This window comes from Pseudophryne corroboree, chromosome 4 (assembly GCF_028390025.1).
Source record: "Pseudophryne corroboree isolate aPseCor3 chromosome 4, aPseCor3.hap2, whole genome shotgun sequence".
Classification (NCBI taxonomy): Eukaryota; Metazoa; Chordata; class Amphibia; order Anura; family Myobatrachidae; genus Pseudophryne; species Pseudophryne corroboree.
Genome location: NC_086447.1, coordinates 872,412,883 through 872,424,876, shown reverse-complemented (window position 1 = coordinate 872,424,876; position 11,994 = coordinate 872,412,883). Strand labels below are relative to the sequence as shown.

General features: G+C 44.0%; 1 long non-coding RNA gene across 1 annotated transcript; it reads left to right on the top strand.

Annotated features, from left to right (window-relative positions):
* Nucleotides 1–2,457: 2,457 nt before the first annotated feature.
* LOC134910590 (uncharacterized) lies at nt 2,458–8,925 on the top strand. Its single transcript, XR_010176242.1, has 2 exons — nt 2,458–3,229; nt 6,538–8,925. It is a non-coding gene; the product is annotated as an uncharacterized LOC134910590 (long non-coding RNA).
* The last annotated feature ends 3,069 nt before the right edge of the window (nt 8,926–11,994 follow it).

Genomic DNA, 11,994 nt, shown 5'->3' with positions numbered 1-11,994 from the left:
AAGTTCGAGCAACGTTTTGGACCACCATGTGTTAATGTCTTAATCTCTGCTTTTTCTTGCCCAGATTGTGGAATATAGGGACCCTGGGGGTCATTCCGAGTTGATCGCTCGCTAGCAGTGTTTAGCAGCTGTGCAAACGCTATGCCACCTCCCACCAGGAGTGTACTTTAGCTTAGCAGAAGTGCGAACGAAAGGATCGCAGAGCGGCTGCTAAATAATTTTGTGCAGTTTCAGAGTAGCTTCAGACCTACTCAGCGCTTGCGATCACTTCAGACTATTCAGTTCCGGATTTGATGTCACAAACACGCCCTGCGTTCGCCCAGCCACTCCTGTGTTTTTCCTGGCACGCCTGCATTTTTTTGAACACTCCCTGAAAACGGTCAGTTGACACCCAGAAACGCCCACTTCATGTCAATCACTCTGCGGTCAGCAGTGCGACTGAAAAGTTTTGCAAGACCTTGTGTAAAAATATATCGGCCGTTGTGAAAGTACGTCGCGCGTGCGCACTGCGCCACATACGCATGCGCAGAAGTGCCATTTTTTTCATTAATCGCACCGCAGCGAACATTTTCAGCTAGCGATCAACTCGGAATGACACCCCCCCCCCCCTGTTGGAAAGGAAATAGGTATTGTGCCTCTGTGAAAGCCCATTCTAGCCTCCCCATCCCAACATTAAATTACTAGCCTCTTCATACAGAGAACCCACCTTGAATTATAATCCCCTATATTCATTTCCTCATCAAACCCAATTTATATTACTAGACCCACATTTAATAAATAAATAAAAAAATCAGTAATATACTAAATTTCCATTAGCTGCTGCATTACATAACCCCCACATTACATGAATAACCCCCACATTTAAAAAATAAAATAAATACATCTTTTTGCTATCACCAGTGGGCTCACATAGAAATTAGATATATTCTGAATACTGCATCCTAACAGTTCACTATATATTACTCTGACACCCACCCTACACAGTTGTTGGGAAGGGCCCTAGTGCTTTCGGGAATTTGGGACGGTTCCCTGCTCTTGTAAGAGCCAGGGAGAAGTCCCAGAAGTTCTGACATGGGGCCTAATTCAGTAAGGATAGCAGAATTTGCTATCCCTTTCCTAGCATGCTGGGGCCGCCCATCGATGGCCCCTGACACACCCACGTTCGGCCACCTCCGCCCCCATTCACACTACACCACCCCTGCAACGCTCTGTCTCCTCCCTGGAAACGGAGCGATGCCACCACCCCCGCTCCGCAACCGCCTCTGCCTGATTGCAGAAAGTGCGGGTGCATGCGCTCGCGGGACGATCGTAAAAGTTTGGGATGGATCGCGATTTGCGATCCAACCTGAATTAAGCCCATGACCCAGACATTCTGCAGCGTAAGTAAGTTTGCCCTAAGCAGTGAACCCCTTATACACTAAGCAGTTCTCCCACATATGCTCATAGGCCCTCACTCAGGTTGGATGACAAATCCAACCGCAAAAATTATAAAGAGGATGCGGGCGCATGCGCACGGCGGGGAGGGGGGGGGACACACTCCGTTTCCTAGGCGGAGACGGAATGTTGCAGGGGCACAGCTTAAAAACGGGGGTGGCGATAGTCAAACGGGGGGCGTGGCATGGGCGTGATCGGGGCCGCTGCAATAAAAGTAATGGCGGCGGGCCTTGCCCTGCGATGGGCGGCCCCCAACATGTAATCAAAAGGATTGCAAATTCTGCTACTTACTGAATCGGGTCCAATGTGTGACGGCTGTAGCTCCTAGTCGCTGTGCTGGTGGCTAGTGCACATTTACTCTCATCTCATTGTGTAACTATGGAAACACCTCTTCCACAGGACTTGGGGAAACAAAATGCTTCTTTTTTCTTCCACAGGACTTGTCTGAAATATATAACATTCCTTTGCACCGTGAGTGTCAACCTACAGTTCATCTTTGTGCATAGGTTTTGGCTACAGGACACGACTGATGGCCCCTCTGCCTCACGCTACATCCTGCTCTTTGATACTGCAGCTCCTACTGTACCGACTGTTCAAAATAAATAAAACATCCAGATTCCTTTGGGTCTTCTGGAGTCTTTGTGTGATGCTGGACAATGGATAACTTCTCATCTCACAATTTCTGCAAGAAATATACAAATCCGTATATAAAACACAAATAAATAGACTGACTCTATTGCAGCAAATGCCTTAAATGATGACGCAATGTCGACATACTCATACATTACTTTTTCTATGCGTCTACATTCAAACTGTGGGCTGTATTCAGAGTCAGTCTGAAATTTATAAATTTAGATTTTTTTTAAAAAGTTGCATTTCTGTGACCTATTCAGAGGCCCTCATTCCGAGTTAATCGCTCGCTAGCTACTTTTAGCAGCCGTGCAAACGCATAGTCGCCGCCCACGGGGGAGTGTATTTTTGCTTTGCAAGAGTGCGAACGCCTGTGCAGCCGAGCGGGTGAAGGGTTAAAAATGTTATATGAACTGTTATGTGTTTGAATAAACACGTACGCACTCTCTACAAGATGCCTTTGTCTGTTCATATAATATAAGGCTTGTGTGTGTCTTATCTTCAAGGACAATTACATACCAGATCAAAACTGTTACTTCTGTGTGTTACTAAAATATCCTGCATGTAATGTCGTATGCTACTTCTATTTATCCAATCATATGCTTGCACATATTGTATACACCCATGTTTCTTTTCTATATAGTACGCTGTAATTTATTAAATAAACAGAGTAATTCTTAACCACTGACTCGTGTGCTGTCTGTATGGGGTTAAGAACTGCTTTCACTGGTACCAGAGATGGTTACATCGAGGAGGCACAAAAAGGGTTAAATTCCCTTCAGCTGGGGGCTAGGTCCGGGATCTAGGTGATCGTCCCCTGCCCGGTAAGATAGAGAATTTTATTGTCTGTCTTTTCCGTTCAGGGATTGCGATTACTACTAGATTTGAACTCATTCCGTGTTCCGGGAACACGTGACCAAAAATACAATCCAAGTCCGGGACTTGGCAGAAAAGAAACTTGTTTTCTTAAAGGCGCCGGGCGCCACATACAGGTATCAGGGATACCAGGACCAGGGGTCCACGAAATCTTTAAAAGGCACAGGTATCAGGGATACCAGGACCAGGGGTCCACGAAATCTTTAAAAGGCACAGGTATCAGGGATACCAATAGATGGACCAGAAATCCAAATAACAACGCCTCCTCGATTTGATCACCTAAATGTTTGTATGTTTGTCTTATAAGTACTTATATTGTAATTTTTCTATTAAGGACACTCAGTGAACGGGTGGTAAGTGCACGGGCGCTGAGTCTCAGAGGACATTGTTGTTTACAGTGATTTTAAGTACATTTGAAAGTTGATTTATAACAAATAACATTGTCCACGATTGCAGAGATATTAATTGTACGGGTTGGTAAGTGTACGGACACTGAATGTCATATAACATTGCTATTTACAGTTATTTTATGCAAGAAAATTGTACTTTATTTGCAAAATATCAAATTATACGGGTGGTAAGTGTACGTATGGTTGATATCATAAAAACATTTTGTATACCCAATGTCCCTTTAGTTTATGTAGGAATGTGTAATCCCACATGTTACCAATGATTTATGATCAGATCAGCCGAATGCATACATAGACTTGTTCCCCTTCCCTGTTATTTGTGAATTCTTTTAGAAATATATTGCGTGGGTGGGCAAGTATGGTGTACACGCATTATATGACACTGTGTTTGGAACAATCTATGTTTTGTTTTTTTTTATGATAAAGATTGTTATTAATTCAGTTTAGACACGTTAGTTACTTGTTGATAATATGAGAAAGAAAGCAGCAGGTTGTTTTGAAATGAGGAAATCTGTCAGTACAGGAACCCTCACCGCCAGCGGGACACCCCACAGAATAGGGGGCCCCCTGCACCTCCGAGCAGATGACATACATCCTGCTTTAATTGCGGCAAGGATGGACATTGGGCTAGGGACTGTCCTTAACCCTTAGCATACTTAAACAACCACTGCTGCCTGAACCTGCCCACACTAACAATACTCCCAGAGACGCCCCAAGGTTCCAAATTGACTGACAGGGACAGCCCCGCTGACGGGGCCCGGAGGAGAGTGTCCCGACTTTCATGCAGCTCACTGGTCACTGGAAGGACAGTGAAGCCACCACCAGTGTCCTGTGTAGGGACCAGTACCATGAATCCTTAAAAAAGTCCGCTCCTTCAATAGGAATCAATGGGATACCCACAAAAGCTTATTCCACTGTACCTATCCCTATTGACACACCACCTGAGTTAGAGACTGTAAACCCCCAGGTATGGTCAGAGGGGCCCTATGACACTGGCCTAATATCTTGTACCCCCTACAAGGCCACACTGAAACCTGATGTACACCCCTTTACCAGAAACAATATTCATTGTCTAAAAGAAAAAATAGAAGGTCTTAGACCTATGGTACAGCAATTTTTAGAGCAAGGCATTCTTAGACATGTAGTATCCCCATACTGCACACCAGTTAACCCTGTAGCAAAAGTAGATGGGACTATAAGGTTTGTGCAAGATCTTAGAGCAATTAATCAGCTAATTGTTCCCATTGCACCAATTGTACCTGATGTAAACTCACTCCTCTCAGCCATCCCTGTAGATGCTGCATTTTTTTTTCAGTGATTGATTTAAAAAAATGCATTTTTCAGCATACCAGTGGACCCCCCAGACACAGTTACTTTTTGCTTTTTCTTTTGAGGGCAAGCAGTTAACATGGTGCAGATTACCACAGGTATGTTTATTCACCTGTTGTGTATAGCATTGTACTCCAAGCCACATTGGCTCCCTGGCACCCCCCCTATGGTTCTGTCCTGCTACAGTATGCAGATGATCTGCTTCTCTGTAGTCAAACTGTTAAACTGGCTCTGTGAATGTGGACACAAAGTGTCAAAAGCAAAAATGCAATGGTGTAAAAAGCATGTTGATTATCTGGGTTTTGTACTCACAGAGGGAGAAAGGAAAATCAGTCCACAACGCATTCAGTCTGTATTGGGCCTGGTCACCCCAACTACTCAGAAGGAAATGTTATCCTTTCTGGGCATGATTAATTATTGCAGACAGTGGATATCTGATTGTTCCTAATATGACAATATCTTGAGACAAGCTACTCTCAATAACAAACCTAAACAGATTCAATGGTCACAAGAAATGTTAACTGCATATGAAAGTCTAAAATGTATGTTGGTAAAAAGTTCGGCACTGAGCCTCCCAAACTGTACTGCCGTTTCATTTATATGCAAGGGACAACTGTAAACCATGGCGGGGGTACTAACTCACATGGAGGCAAACTGCGCCCTGTGGTATTCCTGTGTCGGTCCAAGGTATGCCTGCCTGCCTCAGAGCACTGGCAGCTTGTGCAATGGTGGCTGAGATGGCAACTACACTCACCTTAGGTCACACAACAATTCTACACACAACACATGATGCAGTAGCAATACTTAACGGCTTGCATACACAGCATATGTTGGCCCAACGCCTTAGTGGGTATGCAGTCCTATTGCAAAGCAACCCATCCCTCATCATCAAATATGCAAACACGTCATCAGGCCCAGCACCCATTCTTAATGCACTCCTAGGACTAAAGGGTCCCCAAGATGACATACCTGACAACCATGACTGCTCAGCATCAATAGAATCAGAGACCTCCCCGAGATTAGACATGTCCCCTGTACCCATACCCGGTTCGGACAATGTCTTTGTTGATGGCTCCTGTAGCAGACCAAATGACTCCACATACCAAGCAGGTTATGCCGTTGTGCGCCTGCCCAATGACATTCTTGAAGTAAAGCCCATACCTTACCAATCGGCACAGGCTGCAGAGCTCATAGCCCTTACCAGAGCCTGCCAAATGTACCAAAACAAACCTCCTCCATGCCACCACACTGCCCTCTGACATTGCAATTTTGCACTGTAGGGCCCATACTGGTGGCAAGGACGACATATCAGAAGGAAATGCCCTTGCTGACAGAACTGCCAAAGAAGCAGCTCTACAACCCATTGCCCAGTCCCATATGACTGTCATGACCCCCCCTGCCATTAATGATCAATATCTTATCACGGAACTACAGGCCACAGCCTCCAACAAGGATTTGGATGACTGGATATATCCTGTATTGCAGAAAAATCCCAAATTAGGATTAATCTGCAAAGAGGGGAAACCTTGTATACCCCAAACAAGTGCCCCTTTGTTCATTGTTCACTACCATGGGGTAGGACAAACTAAGGAAGGCCACAGGAGGTACCTTCCACAAATGGAAACAGGTCCTTCCCATTATCTTAGCAGAAATCAGAATGACCCCACAAAAGACCCTAGGTTACTCACCCTTTGAAATACTTATGGGTAGGCCCTTCCCTACACCCTGGGCTAAGAAACCATTAGTAGTACAGGAAGGAGACTTAGAGCTCATAAGGGAAGAATACGTCAGGTCCCTCATAACAAAACTAGATGAAATTGAACACAAAATTGTTTGTAAAAATCCTTTTAATCCACAGGAACCGACACATCCTTTTCAAGTCGGAGACAAAGTCGTTGTGAAAGTGCTCCCGAGGAACAAAGGTCCAGGAGATTTCACCTATGGTCCAGAGACGGAAGTCGTGGCAGTGACCAGGACGGCTGTCCTTACTGAAGAGGGGCCCACGTGGATTCATGCATCCCGAGTAAAGAAGGTACCCAGACCAGACCGTGAGGGAGATTCCAGAGAGGTACTAACGGGGGCAGACAGCCCTGACCTCCAACATGGAGAAGAGGACCCTTTTGCTGACAAAACAAACCCAGAATTCTACTCAAATATGGACTCTGATTACCCTACTTATACTTGCCTATCAGACACCCATATTCAGAACTGAAGTAGATATTACACAAACGAATGGACAAACCTCCCTATGGTATAATTCATCCAGCACTCATGTGGCCACATATACTGTAGAATATAAAGATTTTCTTTCAAACTATATGTGGAAAATTAGAGCAAATAGATAAGGTATAGGAACAGAAATTGTTTATGTTTGTGTTACCAGCAAGAATTGGGGAAAGAACTGTGATCATTGGGGAGCTGTGGGATGGAACACTGGTATTGATTGGGGTCACAAACCCAGCGAGGCTTTAAGCAAGAAGGATAAAAATAACAAGTCCTTAATGATGGGGAAGTGGACATTATAGTCAAAAGATAATAACAGGGAATACAAACATTTCACCTAAAAGACATGTACGCCCTGCTCAAAATCTAACAAACCACGGCCCAACCCCATCATGCCTCACATAACTACATTCAAGGATATAATAGCCATAGATAACCCCACATTTAAAGACACTATGGCCATTGAGACTGGATTTTCTGATATTAATTTTTGGGTTGGAATGGATGAGATATAATATAAAGAAGCATAATGTGAGCAATTGTTATGTATGTGGTAAATCTAGACCTCATTTAGGCACGGTCCCTTTAAATATCCCACTATCTCAAGAAAGCTGTTTTCTTTTTAGTCTCTACAATGATACAAAAACCAATGACAGTGATTGTGAAACATGGAAAAAGGAATACCCCATACTATCAAAGAACCCCAACCCAGGTAGCACAATAACCATATACCCAGGTAATTACACCTGCTATATATCAAACACTACCTCAGGGAAGGATTTAAAAATCTTTCCTCCAGGGTACTGTACAGAAAAAAAGAACTACCGTCTTAGTTAATCAAACTAAGTCTTTAGGTGACATTTATTACATCTGTGGAGATATGAAGCTAAGAACTAAATTAGACACTGCATGGAAAGGGGAATGCGTCCTTGCCAAAATAATTATGCCCCTCCACATTCTTCCAGATGATGAACAAATATCCCCTCCTGTTGTTTCCCCCAATAAAAGGAAGAGGGAACTCCCAGGAGGTAGTTTTTGATCCACATGTATATATTGATGCAATAAGGGTCCCAAGAGGGGTGCCAGACAAATTCAAAGCTAGAGATGAAGTAGCTGCAAGATTTGAATCCTTAATCCCTATAATAACTGCTAATAAAAATGTTGCATGGATTAATTGTATCTACTATAATCAGCAGAGATTTGTAAATGACACAAAAGATGCTCTTAAGGGTCTTTCTGAGCAACTAGAAGCCACTTCCCAGATGACATTCCAAAACCAAATGGCCCTTGATATGATACTAGCAAAAAAGGTGGTACTTGTGTTTACATTAGTAAGGTAGAAGGGTGTTGTACCTAATAACCTGACAATACAGGCCCTAATGGTAAAGTTACCTTAGCCATAAAAAAAAACTAGATGATTTATCCATAGAGCTAAAAAAAGAATTCAGGTATTGATAATCCACGGAGCCAATACTTTGGTTGGTTTGAAAATTGGAAACAGGGTCTTGTTCAACTAGGAATCTACATATTGATTGTGATAGCAACCTTTTGTGTTGTTTTCTTTTGCATTATACCCTGCTGCAGAAAACTCGCCACAAAAGGTATTGAAAACTCGCTTATGTATGAAGCCGTCCTTACAATCTCTCCTAATTCCCCTGCAGCCTATAAGCAATACCTAACCGAATATGAAAAGAATCATGTTATATAAATATATGATTCTAAGAGGGGATTGAAGGGTTAAAAATGTTATATGAACTGTTATGTGTTTGAATAAACACGTACGCACTCTCTACAAGATGCCTTTGTCTGTTCATATAATATAAGGCTTGTGTGTGTCTTATCTTCAAGGACAATTACATACCAGATCAAAACTGTTACTTCTGTGTGTTACTAAAATATCCTGCATGTAATGTCGTATGCTACTTCTATTTATCCAATCATATGCTTGCACATATTGTATACACCCATGTTTCTTTTCTATATAGTACGCTGTAATTTATTAAATAAACAGAGTAATTCTTAACCACTGACTCGTGTGCTGTCTGTATGGGGTTAAGAACTGCTTTCACTGGTACCAGAGATGGTTACATCGAGGAGGCACAAAAAGGGTTAAATTCCCTTCAGCGGGTACAAACACATTTTGTGCAGAACAAGACCAGCCCTGTAGTTACTTATTCTGTGCGATGATTGCTGCGACGAAGGTCCTGGAATTAATGCCAGACACCCGCCCTGCAAACGCATGGACATGTCTGCATTTTTCCAAGCACTCCCAGAAAACGGTCAGTTGACACCCACAAACGCCTTCTTCCTGTCAATCTCCTTGCGATCGGCTGTGCGAATGGAATCGTCGCTAGAAGCAGTGCAAAACAACGATGCTCTTTGTAGCCGTACGCCGTGCGTGCGCATTGCGCCCCATACACATGCGTAATTTTGCCGTTTTATAAATGATCGCGTTGCAGCGAACATCGGCAGCTAGTGATCAACTCGGAAGGACCCCCACTGTCAGTTATATCTGCAAAACTTGAGCTAGGACTTCCTTCCCTTGGTTCTGACCCTCCACTTGGCTGCAGCTCCCTCACCTTGGTTAAAATACTATAAAATGATACAGAGCTACTGATTGGTTGATGGGGAAATTTCTCCACTGGCTCACTTCTCCGCTCTTATCACTGCTTAGTAAATGTACCCCTAAGTGCTGCATGTTTGTAAATTGGTCCAGCCACATTGCAGATGTTCTTGTTAGGCTCTATGATCAGTCACATAGCACTAATGGCCTGTGGTCAGTGGGATGTGTATGAATGTAGAAACAGAAAATAAGAGCCATATAGGCTCAAGGATTTATAAGATTCCTCAGTTTTTTGTAATTGGTTGGGAATTTGTCAGCTGTTGCTAGGTAGATTAGCTTGGGGAAGGATTGGACTACTACGGAGCTTTTAGGAGTGGCTATAGGTGGGTACACACTGGCAGATATATCGGCCGTTCTATTGAACGGACAATATATCGCGGTTCCGTCGCCCAGTGTGTATGGGCGATATGTCTGTGAACTCCGTCGTTCACAGACATGTCGTGTCGGGCCTGCAGCACAGCTGATGGCCAATATATCTACCGATTTATTGGAGTGTCGCTGTGTGTGTACGGAAGACCAGCCGACCGACAGTACACATGCTGCAGCAGCCGGCGGTGATTGACAGCTGAACTGGGCGGGTGTGTGTACACGCCCGCCCAGTTCATGACATCAGTCCCCGACGGATCGGGCAGTGTGTATGCTCAACACACTGCCCGATGCGTCCATAGATATATCTGCCGATCAATTGATCTGCAGATATATCTATCAGTGTGTACCCACCTTATGTCTTGCTTCATAAGGCTGGGGGCGAGCCCATCAGTCATCTTGTGGAAACGTGTTCGTCCCTCCTTCCCTCTCCATTTGTTGTTTTTTCCATTCTTCATTCTGTTGTTACTAACTCTTTGTTTCCACGATGATGTTGGACGGAAGGCGCTACTAACCAGCGGCGACGTAGGTGTAAGAAGCCGCTGTGGAGCACGTACCCAGTAAAAGGCAGTTAGTATGGCCTACCTCTGCGGGAGGACTTTGGGCGCCTGTCTCTGCGGACATGCTCCTACTATCCGTTAGAACTTAGAAGTGGTTGTGGACCTTCACTGCTCAACTTACATTTTGTCACATGAAACAAGCGTATCAGTCACATCCCAATATTAGTTCATAATCATTTGGCTGGAGCTGTGTGTTTGCAGCGTCCTTCTTAGCTGCCCAAAAATGAAGTAAAGTTAAAGCTCAGGGTCATACCTTAATCCACAGGTTCTCAAACTCGGTCCTCAGGACCCCACACAGTGCATGTTTTGCAGGTCTCCTCACAGAATAAGGAGTGACATAATTAGCTCCACCTGTGAACCTTTTAAAATGTGTTTGTGATTAATTAATACACCTGTGCACCTGCTGAGTGAACTGCAAAACATGCACTGTGTGGGGTCCTGAGGACCGAGTTTGAGAACCACTGCCTTAATACATAGGTTCTCAAACTCGGTCCTCAGGACCCCACACAGTGCATGTTTTGCAGGTCACCCAGCAGGTGCACAGGTGTATTAATTATTCACTGACAAATTTTAAAAGGTCCACAGGTGGAGCTAATTATTTCACTTGCGATTCTGTGAGGAGACCTGCAAAACATGCACTGTGTGGGGTCCTGAGGACCGAGTTTGAGAATCTGTGCCTTAATAGATCCAAGTTATGACCTTCAACTAAAGCAGTCTGCGCCCGTGTGGTAATTATTAGTGTTACGATACTTAAATTAGTTGTAGATATTGTGGTTAATTACAATAAAGTTATGGACGCCTTACATGTAATGTTATATGTGGACTGTGTGGATGGGAGGTAATTGGGTAATATAGCTTATGGAGGTTCTGTGGGTGGTTCTGGAACTTATACATTTCCTGAAGAGGTGAGTTTGCATCTAATGCTTGGAGGCTTGGAGGTTAGAAGAAAGTCTTGTTGCACGAGTTAGGGCATGCCCCAGTGAGGGTACAACCCAAAAACAAGTCCTGTAAGTTTGGGCAGGTAATGAGTATGGATGGGAAATGAGGATGTTGTACAGAGCGGAGGGAGGAGCTTGTTATGTGCAGTATAACACATATGGCTGCCAATTTATTCACCTTTTTTTTTTTTTTTACCTGAGATAAACCTCTCCCTGTCTACTAAAGGGTGGCTGCTGGTTATATATGGACAATCTATTCAATAGCATGTGGAAGCCTATTTCATTTAATGATCAAGGTGGAACATGCACCACTGCAGTCCTGTAGTCAGAATTCCAGGCTATCGCTGCAGGCTAATAAGAATAAAACCAGGCAAGCTGGTAATCAAAACACTTCTCTACGGTATGATATTGCACCTAACCGCCGCCCTTGTCTGAATGGTCCCTGTGTGCAACCTGCAATTGTGATATAGGGACAGTTTCCATTCTGCCCTGATTACAGGGTCCCTCACGGAAGCAGTGTTTGATAATGCGCACACATCCCACAGTTGCACTGTGACATTTTGGGGTAACAGCGAGGGGCGTAACTAGAGGTTACGGCATGCAGG